The following is a 26,072-nucleotide window of genomic DNA, read 5'->3' as shown; positions in this document are numbered from 1 at the left end:
GAAGACATATGTGCTTCACTAGAACTGTAATCAGGCATTTGGAGATGCTATTCTTTCAGTTCATTTCTTCTAGATTGTAGTCCAAATCTTATTGTAAGTCAGTGATACTTCCCTGAGGGTTGTAGCGTTCTGGACCATTATCTTTTGAGAAGTGAGCTCTAGTCAGTGTGCTTGAATGCATGTGCATTTCCCATTTTAATATTTTCACATACTACTGCAGAGTAACATCTTACAGTGGGTAGGTTCCCACCATGGTTTTTCCCTTAACCAGGTTTTCCACGTCAAAATCTTGGTGTTGTGTGTTGTGTTGTTTATTTTCTTATCTTTATCATTGCTATAGTTTATTAGATTTGGTTTTGTGATTAAGTTTTCTAATCTGGTGAATATTGATTCACCCCCCCTCACAGTCTTCCTTCATTGTTGCTGCCAACATTTTCACCAAAGTGACAATTTTTTACTTTTATTATTTTTTTTGTATTTTTGACTTTTTTAAAATTTTTTTTGTATTTTTGATATTGGGATACTCTAAAAAACTGTGCAAAACCTATGAAGGTGCATGTTGTTAATAGGATCCTCTAAAGGTTCTCCATCTAGTGTTGAGAGCTGATATGCACCTGATCCATAGACTGCTATGATGATGTAAGGGCCAAGCCAATTTGGTTCGAACTTAACCTTCTTTTCTCTCTCTTGCCGATTCTTAGGATTTTCTCTGAGCACTAAGTCACCCAACTCAAATGTGTGAGGCTTTACCTTATGATTGTAGCTTCAACTAATTCTTTCTTGATATGCTTTGAGATGATTGTAAGTAGTTTGCCTACACTCATCCAATAATTCAAAACCTTTTAAGCGAGAAACCCTGTAGTCTTCATAGTTGATTAGGTTGCGCAAAGAGACTCGTAGGGATGGTAACTCGACCTCGATAGGCAAGATAGCTTCGATACCATAGAAAAGTGAATAAGGGGTAGCTCCAGTAGGTGTGCGAATACTTGTGCGATAGGCCCAAAGTGTGGGGTTGAGTCGAATATTCCAATTACGGCTAACGTCATCAACTATGTTTTTGAGGATTTCAAGGATAGTTTTGTTAGATGCCTTAGCTTGACCATTACCTTGGGGGTAATATGGGGTGGAAAAGAGATGATGGATATGGAAACAATCACAAAGCTCATGAACATTCTGATTCTTGAATGGACGCCCGTTGTCTGTGACAATGGAAAGAGGAACACCGTATCGGCAAATGATATAATTAAGGATAAAAGTTGCAATTTTCTTTCTAGTGACTTTGGTGAGAGGAATGACTTCAATCCATTTTGTAAAATATTTTGTGGCTATAGTAATGAATTTGTGGCCATTAGAAGGAGGGTGAATCTTACCTATGAGGTTGAGTCTCCACCGACAAAAGGGCCATGGAGTGGCAATTGGCTGAAGTTCCTATGCTAGCGCATGAATAAGGTCTCCATGAATTTGACACCGCTTACAGTTTAAGACAAATTGATATGTCTTTTTTCATAGTGGGCCAATATTATCCAGTCCTCATCAATTTATTGGCTAAGGTTGGACCACTAGAGTGTGCACCACATATACCTTTGTGAACCTCATGTAAATAATTTGGGCTTCATCAATTTATAAACATCTAAAGAGAGTACCATCTAGACCTCGGCGATAAAGGGTATCATCTAAAATGACATATCAGGAGGATTGACGAATGAAGGTACAACGCTGATTCTTAGAAAGGTCAGGTGGATGGATATTGTTGTGAAGGTAAGTGAAAATGGTACCGTACCAAGGGGAATTAGGACCAACAACACATATCATTTTTGCATGAGTGATCTCATATGAAGGAACCAAAAGATTATCCACTAAGAACTCATAGTAGGTCTCATTCTGCGACATGTCAATCAAAGAAGCAATGGTAACCATAGCATCTGCAACTTGATTATTTTCCATTAGAATTTGTTGGAAGGTCTTCTATGTGAAGTATTGCTTAAAATCATCCACCATTTTCTTGTAAGGCATTAAATTTTAATCTTTAGTTTGATGGTCATCATTTTCTTGTTGAATGATGAGTTGAGAGTCTACAAAAACATGAAGTTCCTGAATCTTCCGCTGAACTGGGATTTGTAGTCCTATTGTTAATGCTTCATATTCTACTATAGTATTTGTGCAAGGAAATGACAATCGATATGACTTAGGAATGGAGTCCCCTTGAGGTGTGATGAAGAGGATACCAAATTTTGCGCCATGCTACGTGTGATGGAGGCTTTGAATTTGTCACCATAAGAATGGATTCATTTGGGAATTCCGAGACAATGGGAGCATCGCCAATGATAGGTGCATCTACTAGCTGATCTACAATGGCTTGTCCTTTAATTTCTTTTATGTCCACATATTCAATTTCAAACTTGCTTAGGATCATAAACCATTTAGCTAATTTGCCAGTGAGTGTTGCCTTATTGAGATGGTATTTGAGTGGATCTATTCTTACAACAATCTTCGTTGTATGAGTTAGCATGTAATGACATAATTTATGCGAGGAAAAAACTACAACAAGAGATGCACGCTCAATTGGAGTGTGGTTAAGCTCATAACCCATCAATGTGTGACTAATATAGTATACCTCTTTGTTAGAAACAACAAATAAGGAAAACTAAGAGAGGGGGGGGGGGTGAATCAATTTTCACTAGATCTCAAACTTAACCACAAATGCAGATTAGATAAACTGTAGCAACTGTCACGAAGAAAGATAACTTGCAAAGCACCAAATCATGAACCATATGCAAGGAGGATACACAAGATCATCCCAAACAATCTCTCAAAGAATCAGCTCAAGATCTAATCACACCAGGATATACCAAAGGAAATACTAAACTCTGCAAAGCATTGATAAAAAAAAAAACTGCAAACCAGATTATATGATATGACCAATTAAGCTTCCCGGATCACCAAAACCAATACAAAAAAATATAATGATATTATAAACACTCCATACACCAAATCAAGATCACAATAAACCAATCTGCAAGCACTAGAGTAGGAATATGTTGACATCAATGATAACAACATATCCTAGCAGCAACAATGTCCCACACACTCTTTCTTTGCCTTCATTGTCTTGTTCTACCAAGAGTGCCTCCAGTGCTATTTTTGTAGTTGATATGTAAAGTAATAGGTGTTTTCCTAGAATAGATGGCATCAATACTAGTGGATTCAAAAGATAACCTTTGAGCATTTGAAAACTTTGTTGACACTTATTATCCAATTTGAACTTGATATTCTTGTGAAATAGATGTTGAAAATGATGACATTTATCTACAAGTTGTGTGATGAATCTGCATATTGATTGGAGTCTTCCTTGTAGAGACCAAATTTGACTAATATTATTTGGTGGTGGCATCTCTAATATAGCTCTAACTTTTGTTGGATATGCTTCAATTCCCCTTTGTGAGACAATGCATCCAAGGAGTTTCTTGGAGGCCCCCCCAAAGACACACTTCTTGGGATTTAATCTAACTTTGTATTTTTCCAGATGCTCAAAAACCACATATAGGATCTCAAGGTGTGTTTCCCTTGTTACTGACTTTCCTAGGAGATCATCAACATAGCTTCCATAGTGACATGCATAAGATCATGAAAAATAGTTGTCATTCCTCTTTGATATGTAGCACCTGCATTCTTCAATCCGAAGGGCATAACATTCCAACAAAAGGTAACCCAAAGACAAGTAAATGTTGTTTTTTGTTGGTCTTTAGGTGCTATTTTGATTTGGTTATACCCAGAGAATCCATCCATCAATGATAACATTGCATGACCAGCTGTAAGATCCACTATCAAATCAATGTTCAGAAATGGGAAATCATCTTTAGGACAAGCCTTATTGATCTCTCTAAAATCTGTACATATTCTAATACCACAATTTGGTTTATTGACAGGCATCATGTTAGAAATCCATTCAGGGTAGTAAATCGGTCTAATGAATCCAACATCCAATAATTTCTCTAGCTCTACCTTGACTAATATTGTCACTTGCGGATGCATCTTTCTCAATTTTTGTTTTATTGGTTTAGCTCCTCGAGTAACTATCAAATGATGCATTACTAGATCAAGGTGCAATACAGGCATATCAACATATGACCATGCAAAGTTGATTTGTCATTCTGTGAAGAAACTTATGAACTTTGATCTTTCTTTTTTTGTCAAAGACAGTTCTAAGAAGATGTTGTGTGGAACGCCCTTTGTGCCAATAATTGTTTTGATAGTTTCCTCCACTAACATTGATGATTTCTATTCATATGATGTCATGGGGAGAGAGTCAAACCTTCCATCCTCAGGCGCCTTAGAGAGGTTTTCACATTTGGATACGTCTTTTATTTTTACCTTTTTAGGATCAGATAGTGCCACAATGTGATTTTTACCATAAGACTCATGATTTGTTTTTATTTTTATACTTTTGCGACTAGAAGGTTTGGCACCCTCTCCAACATATGCCACATTATTGAGTTTTATTATGTATCCTGCGTTGTGGTCCCCAAGAGGAAGATCATTCCTTATACCAATGAAGGCCTTGTCATTTTGGAACATATCTAGTTGTGGAGGCCTTTGTTGGTCCCAATAAATGAGCCGTGGATGAACGAGGTAAAGGCCATCGGTATTTTCAAAGTCAATGGGAGTGAGAGTAAAGACACAAGAGTCTTTGGGTATTTCAATGCAATCATCGGGGTCATCGGTAAAACTCTCCTCATCAGCCTTCATTATAAACAAGTCCAAATAGACATTACTAGAGGGACACTCAGCAATGGGAATCTTCCCTCTTCGTAGTTTTGACCTAGAACCTTGAGATGTTGAGGGTTAGAGATCCCAAAACTTTTTTATCTTGTTGGCAAGAGACACTTTTTTGGTGAAGATTGGTGCATGATTAATTCTTATGGGTTGTCATTGATGAAAACTCAGCTCGTGAATCACATCCTATGTATATAGAATTGGTTTACCGGAAGTTATATTGTTCATGAGGCATAAGTCTGGAAGGTGGAACACAATATCTGGTAGAGCATGAGATCATTGTGCATATCTTGGTTTTGGTGATGTATTTTTGGTTGCGGTGATCAAGGTAGTTGATTCAAGGTTTGAGGCAAATTATTTTTTGATCTTGATAGCCGGTGTTCATGTGTGAGCAAGTTTAGAGATTTGGTATCCGTTAATTCAGTTAGGCTAGAGCTATGTTGGTGTAATGTGTGTTGCAGATTTGTTGGGTTGATTTTAGTGATTAGTTCCATGTTTGAGGTGATTGGGATGACTTATGGGAAGCTTATTATCATCTTTTTTTGGTCCACATTTGGATTTGTGGATGAATTGAGCCGACTTGGTGATACATGTTTCATGTTGTGTGTTATGCGGTTTTTTGGAAGTCGACTTAGTAAATGATTCTTTTTCTTGGTGCAGATATTTAAGATCAAATCGGTTGATCATTTTGATGTATGTGATGAGTGAAGAGAGTCTGTATGAGAAAATTTGCAAGTCTGGTGGATGTGATTGAAGGTTTTGGTGGTCCGGTGACAAATAGAGCAGAAAGACATATCGGTTGCAAAAGACAATCTGAGCCTTACCAAAACTGCTTTTTGGGATAGTTAGGTGCTATAATTTAGTTCATTAATTATTGTAATCATTTGCAATAGTCTAAAAGGCAAGGCATTGAGCCTTCCTCTGGGTTCTATCCCTTTTTGTAATTAAGCAGTGAACTCTAGGTAGTGTGCCTGAATACAAGTGCATTCCCTTCATGTAATATTATCATACTTCTAGCCATAGTCTAATAATATTATGGGTTCAAATCCCACCATGGTTTTTCCCTTTCTGGGTTTCCACATAAAAATATTGGTGTTATGGTTGCATGGTTAATTGCTTTATGTTTCTTCATTTCACTTTATTTCTTGTGCACCTGGTGGTTTAAGAATCAACTTAATAAGTTTGCAAATTATAGAACACCGATTTACCACTCAGTGTTCATTGATTCCAACAATTGGTATCATATCTTTGTACCTCGAAAGAAGCCTACCAGCTTGAGGAAGATCCAAAAGATTGAATTAATGGACTCCAATTTGTAGAAACAACTTAGTGTGGCACTTGAAGATCTTGATGCAACAAGAAACAAAGTAAGTTCTCTGAAAATAAATCTGAATGCAGCTAAAGACTTCATTAAGACATTGAAAGATCAAGTGAGCACTTCTAGAGAAAAGAGAAATGAGCTAATGGATAAGCTAAAGGAGAAAGAAGAATAAAGTGTTGACAATCAAGCCCTACAAGACAAGACAAATGAATGAGAGAAGCTTGCTAGAGAGAATGTTGTCTTCAAAAATGAGATGCAATCTATTGTGTTGAAGCTAACAAAGGAGACTAAAGACGAGAAGAAAAATGAAGAAGCCTTGACTCAGTCATTGAAGGATAGATCTGATGAATGTTGCATATTGACATATGAGAATGATCAATTGAAGCTTGAGTTGGTGCAATGCAAGAATGATGCACAAGAACTTGAAAGGAAGATCATAATTTTGAGAGATGAGCTTTCTATTGCTAATGAGTACAAAGAAAAATTCAAACCAAGTTCAATCCAGTTAGATGAGATGCTGGAAAGTCAAAGACATGGGAAAGACATGCAAGGACTTGGATTTGAGAAAGGAGACTCCTCCGGTTTTAGACAAAGCAATCATCAACAAAAGAACAAGAAACCTCTGGTAAGACAACCTAATGCCTATAAATTCAATGGTAAATGTTATATTTGTTCTAAACTTGGTCAAATGGAAAGTCAATGCAGAAGTAAGATGAATAATGGGATGATGAACAATATGATGAATAATGGCTCTACCTTTACCGATCAATGTTTCATATGCAACAACTTTGGTCACAAGTCAAACATGTGCAGAATAGTGATAAATAACTTTCAGAACAAGAGATGCTATGCTTGTGGAATGTTTGGGCACATTTCTAACCAATGCAGGATGAGACCAAATCAGATGAACTTTAGGCCTATGCAAAGAAGTGTTGTTTTTGATGCATGCAACATACCCTGTCATATTGCAAGATATTGGAAATACTCCAGTAGGCAAGAATAAATCAGATGAAAAGGGCAAAGATAAGGTGGAAGAGATCAGAGATTAGCATAAGAAGATGTGGGTTAAAAAGGAAGATTTAAATTTACAGAATGGCTCCACATCTGATTCCGGTGTTGGAACCTCATCCGATAACTAAGGCATAATGGCCTTAAGGGGAAGTTTTTCATGCAAATATTTAAAACCCCCTTTTAGAGATATGTAACTGGTCAAGAATGGTTGCAGATGATGAAGATTAGTTGTGCTATTGATATCTAGTAGATTTCATGGCATTTGAGTATCCGATGATGAATTTCTGAAGATGCAGGGTATCCAGAAGCTTTTAGTGTTGTGCATTTATTACAACTTAAAGTTAGGTTTTCAGGCTATAAAAAGGCATATCACTCATTCATTATTCACATTGAGAACAAAGAGTAAAAAGATGAGCAATAGAGCGAAAGAGATTTAGCAACGAAATCTAAGCTTGTAGAGATTCGACAGAGATGCCTTGCATTTAGTTGAGAATCAAAAGGTATTTATTCGTTCTCGAGGCTATCTGTTCATACCCTAATTTTGAAATGGCATCTACATTTGGTGTTGTGACCCCATTGGTGGTAGAGATTACTAAGAGGGAAAGGCTCATATTCAAGAGGCATCCATTTAAATCTATTGAATATGATCCATAAGGTGCTTTTTCCTCTGTTCCGTATGGTGTGATTCATAGCCAGGACATTAGGCCATACATCCACTGTAACATTGAAGAGATTGGAAATACAGACATGCTGTTCCTATATACCAAGCATATAATTGATGGATTTGGAATTTTGAAGCTGGAATACAAGTCATTACAGGATAAGGGTTTCATCCAGTTTATATAGTTCTTGGTGTTTGATGAACCCGAATGGGTTCGATATATTATGAGTAGAGTCCATGATGAGTTCATATGGCTAGATCGACCTTACAAGATCACCAAGCAATCCATTCAAGCAGTTAACTATTTAAATGAAACATGTGAGATCCCCAGATTAAGGAAAGTTTAGAACACAACGGTAACAAAGGTTACCAGAACCCAACATGATAGCCGATCAATGACAATCAGTGATATCATAGAGCATGATGTAAGATTTGATTCAATGGTAACTGGATATAAGGTATATCAATCCAACAAGCAGAACTCTGTATCTAGCAAAGCTATATTTACAGCCTATGAGATATTTAAGGAAGACAAAAAGTATGATCTTTGTGTAGTTCTTCTAAGTGAGTTATTAAGCAATCTGAAGAACATAAACCAAGACAAGAAACATGTATTTAAATTTGGTTCCTTGATTGTTTGCTTAAAACTATATTTCCTTAATAAAATCCTTGGTATTGGGAAAATTCAATGGGTTTATGATATACCGATGGCAGTTCAAATAAAGGAAGGTTTGCAGGGCTTAGGTGATACAGTTTCACAAAAATATGATTTTTTGGGTTATTTCAAACCCTTTCAAGCAACGATGCAAAGCAGAGAGAGGATTCCAAAAGAGATTGTTGAGAAATATGAGAAAACTATTTTCTCATGGTTGATAAGGACCAATGCCACATGGAGGTAGTTGAATTGAGAACTATTTGGATCATGCCCGTGGGGTATGATGAAGATGAAAACACTCTTGATGCATATGCTCAACACCTGTTGAGTCAATTGGTGGATGATAAGGAAGAAAGGTTCAGAACATTCAAGGAAAAGTACTTAGACTTGCATAAGAAATTCACAGAATTGGCAAGGAAGAGGAAAAGTAAGAAAGGAGGTTGAGGAGCTGGCAGAACAAATGGGTCTATCTAAGGAGGCCATGCAAAGGGAAAGAGAACAAAACATACTGAAGGAGGAGGACATGTCAAAGCCCAAGAAGTCAAAACCTGTTCCCACTCCTCCTAAGTAGGCCAATCCTAGACAATCTCAGTCTGCACCTACATCCACTATGCAGAAGCCCATTCCTCCACCCAAGTCGCAAACAACATCATTTGGTGGAGCGAAGAAAAGGAAGAAGGAGAAACCCCAAAGAGTGTATGTTGTTGCCATTACTGAGGACATAGAAACTGAATCTGATGAAGCAGTAAAAGAGGTGAAGAAGAAAACCACCTATTCTAGGGTGGTAAAGAAGTCCCAAATTGGTGGACCCCAACAATCAAAGAAGCCAAGAGAAGAAACAAAGTCATCCGAAAAAGACAGAGCAATCAAGAAGCAAAAGTCAGAATTGGATGCAACTCTCAATTCTGGTAAAATTGAAGGTACATTTAAAGTCGTGCCCCCATTGACCTTGAAAGAGTTAATTGATGAAATTCTTAAGGATGGGAATTTGAAGAACGTACCTATATATTATGAAAATTTTGATGATAAAGATCAGAGGGAAAATGAGGAAGTAGTTGTTGAATACATGGATGTTTATAGTAAGACATTGATAGAAATTTCATCTATGATCCCCGAAAGCTTGTATGGTATTTTGGATGCTAGAAGGCATACAACTAGTCTAGAGGATGAGAGAATAAAGGAGTATGTACTAATAAATCTATCCTCAGTCATTTCTAAAGATGGAGTTATTAGATTATTAAAGCTTGCAAAGAATAGATTCCGAAGCAAGAAGAGGATAAATAAGCTTATGCTCGACAAGATAGATGAGGTAACCAAAGAGATAGAGACAATTTTGAAACAATTTTTTATGGATCAAAGAATTGAGGTGAATCTGGAATAATCATCTCAAGACACATCTATTCTAGAAGTTCATACCGATGTTCTTGACAAGAAAAATGACCAAACATTTGAGAAAGCTTTTCTAGAAGAACATCACAGGGTGCATACTACAATTGAAGATGAAAATGCCAGTTTTGATATCTCTGATGACATTGTACTAGAACCTTCGGTAATTGAAGTTGTTTTAGAAAAAAAAAGCTATGAAGACAGTTGGTGTGGATAAGGATAAGGATGATGGTGAGAAATGTGAAAAGGAAGAGAGTGCAAGGGTTGTCGATAAGGAGAAAGGAGAGGAGGAGATAGATCATGCTCTAGTGACAGTGGCAAGAGACACTGTACCTAATAAAGGGAAACAAATTGCTACAGATTCAGGTGATTTTGGTCAAGGTCTGATTAACCCGAGCTCATTATCTGCAATTCAAGCACTAAAATTGGCAACTCTTGTGCAAGACAAAGCCAGTGAGGACTTACTTAAGTCCCATTCTACTAACAAAGAGTTGATATCATTGGCAGGAGACTTGTTGGAGAAAATAATGCCATCTTTCAAGCCAGACTCATCTGATCCGTTCGGTAAGCTTAAAGGTTTGCTGAATGTTGTAGGTTCCCATTTTGAGTCTTTGGAGAAGGATACAAACACTAAATGTTTTGAATCAATTCAATGCTATGAGATCAAAACAATTTTTGAAGATGATAGAGTTAGTTTAGTGACTGTTATGAAAAGTATTCAGGATGCTCTTGATGAAGGTGGTCGATTATACAAGTCATGTCAAATTTTGCCGAAGTTCACTATAGACATTGACATAGACAACAAAATAAGGGAATGTGAAGGGTACTTAAGAAACATATCACAGTCATACACACCCCAATCAGTCCCGACTAGCAGTTTTGAACCCTAAGTTTTGAGTATATTAGACAAGATTAAAAGTTTAAATGAAGAAAAGAAAAGAGTTCTGGGTAGAGTGTCAGAAGTGAGGAGTCTCATTACTACCCAGATAGATTCATTGATGAGTAGCATGCAAGATGCTAAGGATGCTTTGGATAAGCCTATTCTGACAGACAGAAGAGGAGCAAAGATGCACACTTACCTTTTCAGCAGAATGGTAAGCATTTTGGAGAGCTTAAAGAAGACATGGGATAATCATTTGTTGTCCCTTCAAACAATTTTTACATACAAATTCAATTTTTTGTGAGCTATTGTACATATATTTGTCTATAGATTTTGGTGGATTCCTATCTTTGGCATTGCTGTCAAAGGGGGAGAGAGCAGAGTGAAAAATGGTGTAATTTCTCAGGGGGAGCTTGTACATTCTTAGTGAGTTTGAAATTTTGAAGTTTTGCAGTCTTGAGTGTACAATTCATTTTTCCATGTGTTGCCATCAATGGTAAAGGGGGATATTGTTGGAAAGAGACACTGTTTTGATGAAGATTGGTGCATGAATAATTCTTAGGGGTTGTCATTGATGGAAACTCAGCTCGCGAATCACATCCGGTGTACATAGAATTGGTTTACTGGGAGTCATATTGTTCATGAGGCATAAGTCTGGAAGGTGGAACACAATATCCAGTAGAGCATGAGATCATTATGTATATCTTGGTTTTGGTGATGTATTTTTGGTTGTGGTGATCAAGGCAGCCAATTCAAGGTTCAAGGTAGATTATCTCGTGATCCTGATATCCGGTGTTGATTTGTGAGCAAGTTAAGAGATTTGGTATCCAGTAATTCAGTTAGAGTAGAGCTACGTTGGTGTAACGTGTGTTGCAGATTTATTAGGTTGATTTTAGTAATTATTTCTATGATTGAGGTGATTGGGCTGACTAATGGGAAGCTTATTATCATCTTGTTTTGGTCTGTATTTGGATTTATGGATGGATTGATCCGACTTGGTGATACACATTTCATGTTGTGCGTGATGCAAGTTTTTGGAAGTCGACTTTAGTAAATGATTCTTTTTGTTGGTGTGGATATATAAGATCAAATTGGTTGATCATTTTGACATATGTGATGAGCCAAGAGAGTCTATATGAGTGAATTTGCAAGTCTATTGAATGTGATTGAAGGTTTTGGTGGTCTAGTGATAGACAAAGTAGTAAAACAAAGCAAGAAGACAAATCAGTTGCAGAAGACAACTTGAGCCTTAACGAAACTGCATTTTGGCATAGTTAGATGCTATACTTTATTTCATTCATTATTGTAATAATTTGTAATAGCCAGTAAGGCAGTGATACTTCCTCCAAATTGTAGCCCTTTTTGTAATTGAGCAGTGAGCTCTAGGTAGTGTGCCTAAATGCAAGTGCATTCCCCTCATGCAATATTATCATACTTTTGGCCATAGTATAATATTATTGTGGGTTCAAATCCCACCATATTTTTTCCATTTTTGGGTTTCCACGTAAAAATATTAGTGTTATGGTTGCATGGTTAATTGCTTTATGTTTCTTCATTCACTTTCTTTCTTGTGCACTTGGTGGTTTAAGAATCAGCTTAATAAGTTTGCAAATTATAAAACACTGATCTCCCCCCCCCACCCTCTCAGTGTTCATTGATTCCAACATATCTGTGGTTCTCCACTATCTTTCTTTTCTTGAGATGTAGGCTCTGATAACATTGTTTGACCAACTCTGATTTTTTTTGTTAAATTCTACTTCTTTAATGGGTTGACCTGGTTCTCTGAATGTTTCAATGAGGTCATAATCACTGGATGGCTTCTGAACCCCATTCCCATTTCTTAGAGTTTGTGGAATAAAATTTATCTCATTTTTAGTCATTAGTGGGGATATAATATGTGATTTGTATTGCTTCTTTAAAATTGTGAATACCTAATCTGAAGGGTATGAAGCCAAGTCCTTTGGAGCATTGATTCTTGAATGTCAACTTTGGTTGCAATGGTTCAACAATTCATTTCTTTTGTAACCCAAGAGGACCTTTACCATCATAGCCAAATTTTTGTAAGAACTTAAAGCCTTTGCCATACTTCTTGATGTCATGGAAACGTGGACAAGGTAACAACAAAGTTCAATGTTAATAAGTTAGTCTCAACCATAAAACCAAAACAAAAAACTAAAAACCATTCCAAACATATCGAAAGAGATTTCAAAAAGCATGATAGAAGTTTGACAAAACAAAAGAAAGGAGAAGAGCTTCCCTAAGATGCTTCCATGATGCCTTTTGTTGCTTCTCCCTTGTTTCTCCCCTCTCCAAGTCCCAAATGAGTGTAGCTCTCAGCTTTTAGCACTAGCCATGGATGCCATATGGAGATTCAAGATGGTTGGATGTGATAAACAAATGCTATGCAAGTGTGGATAGTGATGCTATGAAAAAGATCTATGCTAATACCAATATAGTAACAATAATCCAATGCTTCCTTCTTTGCTTGAGGAGAAGGGTTCTATTTATAGAAAAAATGGGGAATTGAAGGGTTAGGATTGAGCAATCTTAACAAGGGTTAGGATTGAAAGATATTCAATCCATGTGAGACTTTCAACCCAATCCCATGTTGACAAGTGTCACCATGAGGAGGCTTGAGAGGAGAGAGAAAGAGCATTAAATGCTTGAGGGGACATGATGGTTACTCTAGGGGGTTGGGTTAGGGTTAGGTTAATGGATATTCCTTTTATCCAAGGGATAAATGAATGTGCAAGGGTTAAATGGTTACCTTAGTCAAAGAAATAAATGCTTTGAAGAGACCCATGAGTCAAAAGGATGGTTAAGTTAGAGGAAAGTCTCTAACCAAAGATAAAGGGTGAGTTAACCACAAATGGCTATGTATTGCCTTTAATGGTTTGGAAGACTTTAGAGGTTAACCATTTGAAGACATAAGGCCTTTAATGGTTATTGAAGACTTTGGAGGTTTTTGAGAAGTGACTTCCTTTTATTTAGGAATGTGACAATGATTAGGATAGGATTAGGCTAATTAGAAGTTAGAAGAATCTAGAAGGGATTTAGGCATGCAAGTGGATTTTGTAGGAGAATGCAAGTGGGAGGAATTTTGGGATTTTCAATTAAAATATAATCATTTATTTCAATTAAATGGTGTAATTTGCATTTGGATAGATATTTAAATAAATATTAATTTATTTAAATGTGAATGTGAGTTTTGGATTTTATTTAAATAAATCTTAATTTATTTACATGAGAAAAAGGAAGATAAAACATTAAATGCTTGAAGATTTTGAGGGAAATCAATAAAGGCTTAAGAAGACTCTAGAAAGAAGCCATTAAGTTTGAAGACTTTAAGGGAAACCATTAAAGGCTTGAGAAGAATCTAGAAGGAAGCCATTGAGTTTGAAGACTTTAAGGGAAACCATTAAAGGCTTGAAGAAACTCTAGAAGGAAGATATTAAGTTTGAAGACTTTAAGGGAAGCCATTAAAGGTTTCAAGTGGGTGAGGATAAATAGGATTTCAAATAAATAATTTATTTATTTAAAATAGTTGTGCAACTTGCATTTGTAGGAAAATGTAAGTGGGTGGAGGATAAAGGTGATTTAAATAAATGTTAATTTATTTAAATGTGAGAGATGGGATTTTGGGGGATTTAAACAAATATTAATTTATATAAATACATATTATTTTAATTAAATGTGAGAGAAGATTTATTTATTTAATTAATGGTTTGAATTTGGTTAAGTGAATTAAATCAAATAAATTGAATAATTTATTTAATTAATAGGAGAAGAGGGTTAAGATGAATTAATTAAATAATTTAATTAAGTGGATAGATTTATGTGTCTACATTTGCCCCTCTTTGAGATGGTGCGGTTTTATCGCGTCATTTCAAAGAAAGAAAGATAGGTATGAGAAATATGCCCCATAAATGTTAATTTAGTGGGTGGTATGCCCCCTCGAGAGATGGGCCGATTTTTTTTGAAAAATCGGACGATCTCTCGAAAAAGAACAAGAAGTGGAGGGGAGCTAGAATAGAAGAAATTAACAATAACGGTGAAAGAATGGAAGAAATCGAAGTTAAAACGGAGAAATGAGCAAGCCAGTGAGTACCCTTAGGTCATGCAAGAGATACAATGTGAAGGTAGTGTGTGCTTTTTGATTGATACTATACAATTGATCAAAATTGGTTGGACAATCTGGTGCAATCGGTTTAATTGTCCCGGTCGAGTCAAAGTGTGACAGTTGATGTCAGTTGTTTGCTTGGACATGATAAAGTCTGAGTAAGTGAATCTAAGTGACCTGTTGTGACTTAGACAATTGATGTAATTGCCCGATGAAGTCAAGGTATCTGAAGCAAAATACTCGTTGAGACTTAAATAATTGATGTAATTATCTGTTGTGATTGTGTTTGATTGGTTGATCAATTGATAGTGTGTGTGTGATGGATGGTTGTGATGAATCATAGCAGCCCCGTTGATACTAGGTCATTATGATAAATGCCTGATGTAGTCTAGGATTACCATTATCGATTACCTATTGAGACTCGAAGATACTTGATCAGAGTATCTGTTGATAGTCTAGGTGCGTGGGAGTTGATGTACTTGTGCAGATAGGGTAACTTGCTTGATTGGGTTGATGGGGCACGATGTAGGGTATGTGATGCTGATTATCGAGATGGGGAGGGTGAGGGGGGATTCATTGTTAGATAGAAGATATGGAGGACCTATGACTAATTCCTATATAAGAAGAGGAAAATAGAGTATCCATTGTCATTACTATGTATGAATGATATGCAAGTATATGAATGTATGGATGGATGAAATGCAACAGAATGCAATATATACAGATGAGATGGAATGACAATCCATAGTGCTTTATTTTCATCATCGAGAATGGTAGTATCAATCTTGGATGAGGTAGTAGGAACCAAGTTGGAGCATTGTACCTATAAGCAAGCAGCATAGGTAAAGAATATGGACCCTCCATAATGGTTCATGCCCATATGGTCGAGGTATACGTTGTAGTCAACAAGTCGTAGTGATCTATGACTATATTTTGCATAAGATCATGTAGCTTAGTGAAATTTCCACGTAGACACCATTAGTACATGCCCCAAAACTTCATTGGAATAAATCACAGACATTATAACAAACAATATTTTAGGAACCATCCCGGCTACGCTGATCACTTGTGGATATCTCGAAGTAGCGTAGGAACCTAATATAATTGAATAACTTATCAAACTAACCAAGTACTTGATAGCTTAAACAAAATTCTTGTCAAAGAAAATGTTATCTTGTCTTCGTTTTGGTAAGGAAGGTTGCATCCTTGTTGAAGACGGTTGTGTGTACCGGTGTTCATTGTTTAGTTGATTTGATAAGTGATCGTTGTTGGAGTATCTCAAAATGTTTGTTTGGTGTTTGTTTCGATGCGTATGTACACAGATTATCATGCGCTGCCATGTTTTTGATTGTTTTTTATTTTTTATTTTTATTTTTTTATTTTTTTGGATTTTGTGAATGTTATGAATGTTTTTGGATTTTATGATGTAAATTTTTTTGGTATTTTCTTAGATTTTTATGAATGTTTTTGGTGTTTTCTAAGACTTTGTCGAATGAACAATTTGAATGAATCACAAGTAATGTAGAATCCACTTCCATCAATATGTTAAGAGCCTTGCCCCCAGTTTAGGTTTTATTATGAAAAGCAAGATGTAGGACGCATGAAGTACTAACCCTGATTGCAGATCAATAACAAGCCATGGATTGAATGATGGATGAATGGATGCAATGAATGTGATCGCAACAAATTTGAAAGACAATGGAGCCATAGCCTTTATGAGTGGCGCTTGTTTTCCAGGTTTTCACCATTGTACTTACCCAAGGTACCACCGGAGTGGTTGTTCATCGTTTGGTTGCATGATTTCTCTTTACTATTTTCTTGATTTGTTTGTATTTTCTTCAGGACATTTTTCTAAATGATTTTGATATTTTCTGATATTGGAAGGACCCTGATGCTCTGTATAGCTTATGTATGAAACTGTTTGAGGTGCATGCTGTTGATAGGATCTACTAGTGGTTCGCCTTCAGAGGTTGCCAACTGATATGCCCCAGACCCAAAGATGACAGTGATGACATAGGGTCCTAGCCAATTAGACTCAAACTTGCCTTGATGTTCTCTGTTTGGTTGATTTCGAGGGTTTTCTTTTAGAACAAGATCGCCTACCTCAAATGTGCGAGGCTGGACACAATGATTGTAGCTTCATCTCATGCACTAGTGATATGCCTTGAGGTGGTTGTATGTAGCTTGTCGCCTTTCATCAACCAGCTCTAAATCTTGGAGATGTGATATTCTATATGCTTCATCATCTATGAGATTATGCAATGAAACCCGTAGAGATGGTATCTCAACTTCAATAGGTAAGATAGCTTCTACAACATATACTAGTGAGTAAGGAGTTGCGCCTGTAGGGGTTCGAATGCTAGTTCGATACGCCCATAGTGCTGGATTCAATTGAATGTGCCAATCACGACTAGCATCATTGACTATTTTCTTGAGAATTCACAATATGTTCTTGTTTGATGCTTTGGCCCGACCATTGCCTTGTGGGTAATAGGGAGTGGAAAAGGGGTGTTGGATGTGGAATTTCTCACAAAGTTCATGGATGTCCTTATTTTTGAATGGGAGTCCATTATCTGTGATGATGGACATGGGTACACCATACCGACAGATGATGTAATTAATAATGAATGAAGCAATCTGCTTGCCGGTGGCTTGGGTAAGTGGAACAACATCAATCCACTTTGTGAAGTATTTGGTGGCAGTAATAATGAATTTGTGGCTGTTGGATGAATATGGATGAATTTTACCCACAAGGTCAAGTCCCCATTGAAAAAAGGGCCATGGTGTTGTGATTGGTTGCAATTCTTGTGCTGGTGCATGTATTAGGTCTCCATGAACTTGGCATTTCTTGCATTTTCTGACAAAATAGTAGGAGTCTTTTTCTATGGACGACCAATAGTATCTAGCGCGCATGATCTTCTTTGCTAGTGAAGGACCGCTTGAGTGAGTCCCACAAATTCCTTCATGTACCTCTTCCAAGGCCTTTGTTGTCTCATCTTGTTCCAAACATCAAAGGAGAGTACCATCAAGACTGCGTCAGTATAGGGTTTCAACAATGATGGTATATCGAGCGGTTTGGCGAATGAAGGTTTTGTGTTGGTTATTCGATTGGCTAGGAGGAAGTGTGTGATCATGTAGATAGGTGTAGAACTCATCGTACCGTGGGGATTCAGAATTGATAAGGTGACATATCCTCTTGGATTTGGGGATATCATAAGTGGGAATCCAAAGATATTCTACCAAGAACTCATAGCGTGTTGAATTCTGTGGAAGATCTAGGAGAGATGCAATGGTAGCCATAGCGTCAGCAGTTCGATTCTGATCTCGGGGTATCTGCTCAAAGGTGATAGTCATAAATGATGCTTTTAAATTGTCCACCATTTTCTTGTACGACATGAGTTTATCATCCTTGGTCTGATATTTGTCCGTGACTTGTTGGATGACTAGTTGGGAGTCACCATATATCTGTAGCTCTTTCAATTTCCATTGTATGGCTAGTCTGAGTCCTGTAATCAGGGCCTCATATTTTGCTATGTTGTTTGTACATGGAAAAGTTAGCTTATAAGACTTCGGGATGCTGCCATCTTGAGGTGTGATAAACATAATGCCTGCCCTCAAGCCATACCTAGTATATGAACCATCAAAGTATAGTTTCCATGGTTGTGCTGCTGTGATCATGAATATCTCTTCATCTGGAAAATTGGAAATAAGAGGATGATTGCATATGAGGGGTGCATTGACCAACTGATCTGCAATGACTTGGCCCTTGATAGCCTTACAATCCACATACTCGATGTAAAATTCACTCAGAATCATCACCCATTTGGCCAAGCGGCCTATCAATGCTGCCTTGCTGAGTAAGTACTTTAGTGGATCGATCTTAGTAATGAGTTGTATTTTATGTGTTAACAGGTCGTGCCTCAGTTTAGTGGCTGCCAAGATTACTGCTAGGCAAGCTTGCTCAATAGGTGTGTAATTGAGTTCATATCCGACCAGTGTGTGAGAGATATAGTATACAAAATGTAGATAGGAATCTGGAAATCATCAAAGCAATATAAACATTAGGCTAGTTCAATCACGAAAACTAGATTGCAATGATAACAATCCTAAAAATATTCAATAGAGATATGGAAATAAAATATTCAATTCAAACGCAAACCATCACAAATGCGGATGTCTCCTCCATGATTCTCCATTGTCCTTCTTTCTCCTTCAAATAAATTTGTTTTGTGGATCTCACCTTCAAGTGCATGAGTATAATGTGAAAGCAAGACGTCAGGATAAGGGTACTAGAAGCGTGATTGATTCGACCAGGGGCTTTGATTGAAGAAATTCATCCAATTTATAGACAAATTGGAGAAATGACAAGATTAGAATGAAGAGATTTGAAAGGAAATTTCAAATCAAGAATGACAATTATGACAAATTATGACAAATTGACACTTTCTATGCAAGATTGATTGATTGTCAATTATGACAAATTACTATGTCAAAATTGATTGATTGTCAATTATGACAAATTATGACAAATTTGCTATGTCATTCCCATGAAATTAGGAGAAATATAGGAGAAAATTGAAATTAGATGAATTAGAAATTAGGAAATTAGAAATGAGGAAATTAGGAATTAGGAAAATTAGAAAATGAGGAAATTAGGAATTAAGTGAATTAATTAACAATTTTTCATTTATTAATTAATTCACAAAGAGGGAGGAATTAGTTAACCAATTAAATAAATATTTAATTGTGACAAGAAGACTTAGGATAAATAAACAAATTATTAATCCTTAGAGGGAAAATGACCAACAAGGTTAAATGAACAAATCATGAAACCCTAGAAGATGAATTAGAAATGCAAGGACGACAATTAGGTCTTGATGAAAGATAATTGATATCGATTCGATTTGATCATGATTCTAACTGACAAAGGACCAATGCTGATAAGTGATTTGATTGATAAATGCACCAATTGACGAGGAACAATGACTAATTGATCCAAATTGACATGATTGAGAAGGACGACGATCGATGACAAATTGATCACATGACGACAAGATTGAAAATGACAACGATCAATGACAAATCGATCGCAAAACGACAAGATTGATGACAATTTGATCAAAGGACAAGGATCGATGATGAATCAATCGCAAGATGACAAGATTGAAAAGAGGACAAAACCCTAATAAGGATTGATGATGTCCAAAATGATGACAAATTAACACGCACATTGATGCGACAAGATAAGATCGATCAAAATCATGACTGAAGATTGTTATCGACAAGACCAAATTCGAAAGTGAGACAAATGAAGAATGCAGAAGAAGGACTCGATGCTCGCAAGTGATAAAGACCAAGTACACAACATAGAAGAAATGTTAATGCGACGCAAAAACCTAAAATAAGGCAATGCGCAAATGTTAAAGTATGACTCCGCAAGCGTTGACCATTTTTAGATGTCTACATTTTGCCCCTGTTTGAGACAATGCGATTTTAAGCGTTGTTTCAAAGAACAATAATGAAAATGCCCCAAACAATAATAATGACATATGCATGCCCCCTCGAGGAATTGGCCGAAAAAATCCAGAAAAGAGGCCAATTGATCGATAATAATGATAGAACACGATAGGAGCAAACAGATTGACAATCAGAGATCGGATGCACAAAGGACAAGCAATTGAAGGTGCAAAAGACCGTGACCAGCATAAGATGGAGAGGGTGCATGTCCATCTATGCACTGACAAAGATCTATAAATGAGACAAAGAGAGTGAAAAGTGCTCATTTGCACTAGCCAAAGAGGAGGATTTGTTGCTCTGGAAAAGGACACTTGCAGAGAGATGGTGAACATTCCAATGGCAGATCACCTCGGGGAACATGTATGCACCTATAGATGACCAGATGATGCGGGAGCAGCGGTATGTATCTCAAAAACCCATATTGTCAATTTCATGAATTTGACTTGCTTGCAGGACATTGCGGGGCCCACAGAAAATGCAGAAAGTGACTTCTGCGCCTGTGTGAGCGCATCCTGCGCTTGTGTAGGGTACACAGGCACAAGTTGATGCAACACAGGCACAGGATACAACACACAGGTGTAGTTGTGCACTGGGAGCTCAAATTTGGTCAAAAACAGCATGCGAAGGGTCCGAAAAGGGGGATAAGGATAGGATAGATCAAAATAGATTAGAAACACCCTGATTTGGACATGAAACAAGGAAATGCAGCCCATAGAAGGAAACCCAAAAACTGACAAAGTGTGCCCCAATTGTGATGCAGAGTCGACAGTATCCATTGATCACGTGGGAGAACCGACCTAACTGCTTCATGTTACGACATAGACTCAGGAGCACGGAAAGAGATACATTAGCAGGACTTGGAATATACTATATCACATTCATGCCCGAGATTAGGGCAAACACAGGACTACTAACCGCATTGGCAGAGCGATGGCATTCAGAGACTTCCTCCTTCCATTTGGCAACTAGAGAGGTGACTGTGACACTAGAGGATGTATGGTGTATCCTCTGCATTCTGATTCATGGAGAGATGATAGAGTATGACCTAGTGATAGGGAGAGATGCTTTGTGCAGATTATTTGAGTGCGACGCAGATGATCTGGATATCGTAGAGAGGGAGATCGGCTGGGAGACCATGGCATTAGAGTATGATCGATGATATGTGGTGATAGCAGTGGTGATAGCATGCCTACTAGCAGGGGACAGATGAGGACATGGATTCCCTATTGGATGGGGAAGAGTGCTAGAGCGGATGGCGACAGAGGGGACGGTGTACGCATGGGGACCATGTGTACTTGCTATGCTATATTTTCAGCTACATCAGATAGCATATCAGGGAGTGCAGACTTTGAGCTATGGAGTCACACTGCTATAGGTATGGGCATTTGAGCACATAGCCATATGTCGACCGATTTTAGAGAGATAGGTAGTACCACATCGACCATATGTGTACTTCTATGGGGGAGCACTGAGTCAGGGTCCATTTGGATACATACTGTATTGGCGACATGAGCTAGACAGATTGAGAGAGTTCACATGGAGGCCATATCTTGATTGCCTTGGATGGTCAGATGATAGTGAGGAGCTACCGTATTGCAGACAGGAGAGATACCTGATTGGGCAACTAGTGAATCACCAGAGAGTGATTGAGATGTACCTGCCAAAGAGAGTCAGATGACAGTTTGGAGAGAGGCAGGATGTACCTAGAGGGACTACACACTTTGCCTGATCTCATAGAGAGATGAGTCAGTGGGGGAGGATGATTCAGCCACACATAGCATATACTGGCTTCACATAGCTACAACAGAGATAGTGGGATTGGAGGTCAGATGTGGTGGACACCAGGATGACAGAGGAGTATGAGCGATGGTTTGCACGATGATGGCCAGTGCCATTGATAGATCCTGATATTCCAGTACCTAGGAGACCGGAGGACTTCCCACTCACTAGAGAGGAGGGAGATGATGAGGATAGAGATGAGGATGAGGAGGATGAGGATGAGGATGAGGGGGATGATGAGGATGAAGATGATGAGGACGAAGATGATGAGGATGAAGATTATGAGCCAGATTCAGTCGATCAGGAGTCATTGCAGGATATACCCATAGAGCCGGAGATAGCTAGCATAGAGGAGATGGAGATGTGCAGGGCGACCATAGCGAGTCAACGTGATCATATTGTGACATTAGAGAGACAGAATGCTATCTTGAGGATAGAGCAGGATCAGTTTAGAGCAAAGATAGCTAGACTTACAGTGGCTCGAGATACAATAATAGTCCAGGCACAATGAGAAGAACAGAGAGTCACTGAGTATATTGGGTCGATTAGGGATGCCAGTGCACGTGAGATGGCATAGATGTTGGTAGAGACCGGAGAGGAGATACGCCATTGGAGGACACTATATGAGAGTGCAGATCCACCAGAGCAGAGAGCATCATCATATTGGGCACGATCGAGGACAGAGAGCAGGGCACGCTCTCGGAGGTCAGTGAGTAGCATGGGGGTGAGTGGACCTATGAGACCACCACAGCCAGGACCAGGGGCAGGAGGCACATCATCCTTGAGACATGGTAGGGATGAGGAGGATAGAGGGAGCACCCAGTGATAGAGGCATGTGCTCCTTAGGATAGAGACAGATGTAGTTTGATATTTATGTAGTCAGCCTGCGGGCCATACTTAGGACAGACAGTCCAATTTTGTACTCCGATATTATTTTGATATATTGTATGATATGTAGTGATATGATGGGATGCAATGTGTTATGGTTGATGTGTTTACATTCCATGCATGGATGGCTGATGCACTGTTTATTGTGGAACATGTATGGATACATTTTTATGTGTTTTTTGATGCATTTATGAAATGGATAAAATGCTTGATATAGTACTTGAGATAATGTAAATGTACTAATCAATGAATGCAGGATGCAGCTTATGTTTTTGGAGATCAGAGCACTAGACCGAACTGACTACCCGAACCGACAGAAGAAATGTTAGTAAGAAGAAATGAGACAGAGGACAGTTAGAGATGAAGAAAAACTTGCTTTCACTAATGCACTTTGTAGGTGAGAACCTTTATTTAATGTAGCAAAATGGATGCAGAGCATCATGGCATTGAAAGCCAAAGCTAAAATGCAACCTTTTTGGCAAAAGATAGACATATCGCACACAAGGAATGAGTGAAGCATCCTAGGGTGCATACATCAAGGGTCGAGGTATGTGCGACATTCACAAAGCGAACGTACTTATCACAGACACCCAATGATATAGTTGCCCCAGTTTGTAACAAACATTCCACAAATAGCAATCACAAAAAAAAAGAAAGGGACCATGAACCATCTCGGTCACTCTAAATCACTCAGTGACATCATCGAGCAACATAGGAACATGTTCGAAGATAAATCAATAAATGATAAGACTCGCTAATTCCAACAAGTCAAACAAACATCTTGATCTTCATTGTCAAAAGTTGAAAGTGTTGATAGGATGATCATGTTGTCTGGTTTCAGGACATGCGGTACCCTGTCTAAGACAAGACACAGTCTGGTTTCAAGTATACCACACCCTGTATAAGACCCATGATAATGTTGATGCTGATGTTCTATTGAGAAGACATTTGTGATCAATTTGAATGTCTGGTTTGATTGAAAAAGTTCATTTGTTAATGCGTGATTTCATTTAAGCACAATGTTTGAAGCGAGTGTTGTTGGAGGTATGCTTAGCGATCTGTCTATGCACAAAGGGATCATTTATTGACAAAATACAAAATGCTTGTTTTTGGATTTGGAGTTTCTTCAGGATATTAGTTGATTTTTTTTGGATTTTTTCAGGACATTATTTGGTTTTTTTGGACTTTTTCAGGACATTATTTGATTTTTTTGGATTTTTTCAGGACATTATTTGATTTTTTTGGATTTTTTCAGGACATTATTTGATTTTTTGGGATTTTTTCATGATTTTGCCCGCAGTGTCTAGCAAGGCAAGGAATATGATAGGTGAATAAATAGGCTTTCTGAAATGATGGTGGATAGAGGGAAGACAAAGGCCTTTTATTATGGAGACAATACAGATGCAATTTTCAAGGGCTATTGTGTGATGGGACAAGAGACTGGATATGGCAATGTAAAGCAGGAACATGGCACGAGGGACATGTCAAGAGGGTTTTGAAACTATGTTTAAATTTTGCATCCTTATGTCAGATCAAGATCAAGGAATGAAAAAGAGTGTATGGATAGTGATAAGATATGGATAGGATAAGCAAGACCAAGAATGGATAAGGGACATGGACTGAAGGTCGGGATTGGCTAAGGGATAGTGGCAGAAAGTTGCAATAAGCTAGGGAATATGGATGAAAGGTTATAATAAGAAAATGGATAAAGACCAAAAGCTATGATGGACTAAAAGCTGCAAACAAGATGCATGATGCTCATGACGATCCTCAGCCTTGTCAAGATCAAAGGTGGAAAGAGGAAATGGACATGAGGGACAATAGGATATGAAGGGTAATGACAGGGGTTCGATAGGATAATGGAACAATGAAGGACAAAAGGATATGATAGGATAAAACCTGCCCCCAAGTACGGTATGCAAGAAGTTCATAGATTACGCATGACGCTTGTTTGCCAAGTTTTCATCATGGTACTTGCCCAAGGCGCCTATTTGCCAGGTTTTCACCAGTGGACGAATTATTTTTGCTTTACTTTTTTTCTTTTGTCTTTTGTCCTTTTTTTTTTTTTGACTTTTTCAATAGAAGATGGACACATGATAGGGGATGGAAGAAGGACTCAAACATCTTTTTGTTTGGATAGTAGCCTTGAAAAAAAATGGACCATGACCTTTAAAAGTATGCTCAAAGACGTTGGTAGGATAAGGACATGGAAAAGAGATGAAATTAAGGCAAGGATTTATGTAAAGGATGGGATTAGAGGGATGGAAGGATGGAAAATATGCATTGGATAATGGATAGGGTATTGGAAGAATTGGGCTTTAGTGGACAGAAATGTTGGCAAGATCAACATTGGCACACACCTTGATTGGTGGATTGATGGAGGAAAAATGGATCTCAGATTGTGAGATTTGGATGGAGGAATAGCTTGGGATTTTGGGACATAAGAGCCCAAAATGGATGATGAAGGTGATGAAGGAATAGACTTGGAAGGTTTGGATGGAGGAACAACAATTGTAGATGCCAATTTTGATGTTTCTTTAGGCTTTTGTGCTTCAAGGAGCTGCTTAGGGATCCACATGGTTTTTGATTTTTTATGCTTTTGTGGTTCCTTGGAGTGCATTTCCAACACAAGGGATTTAGGAACCCATATATATTTTGACTTTGCTTTATTTTTCTCAGTGGGCCTTTGTGGCCTTTTGTATTTTTCCTTTTCTTTATAGATCATATTGTTCTTTGTTTTGACATGTCGATTATATTGGACATGTTGATCCTTGAATACATGCGGATTTCTAGACTTATGACTTTTATGCTTGGCATCCAAGTTGCTTGGAGGGGGAAAGGAATGCATGGATGGATATGAATGAAATGGAGTTCTTTTGGATTGATGAAATTTACTCAAGGATGTGTGCCTTTGCTGACCTTGCATAAAGGATGAAGGGATATAAGGACCTAAGATGGATGGAAAGTATGATGGGGAAGGGATATGTTTGGATTTTGATGGAGGGATACCAACGTCTTGAGAGTGAGTTGTGTAGACATGACCCTTAAGATCTTCTTTGATATGGAGAGATTCTTGCTTAT

This window comes from Cryptomeria japonica, chromosome 11, assembly GCF_030272615.1.
Source record: "Cryptomeria japonica chromosome 11, Sugi_1.0, whole genome shotgun sequence".
Classification (NCBI taxonomy): Eukaryota; Viridiplantae; Streptophyta; class Pinopsida; order Cupressales; family Cupressaceae; genus Cryptomeria; species Cryptomeria japonica.
This window is presented reverse-complemented; position numbering follows the sequence as displayed.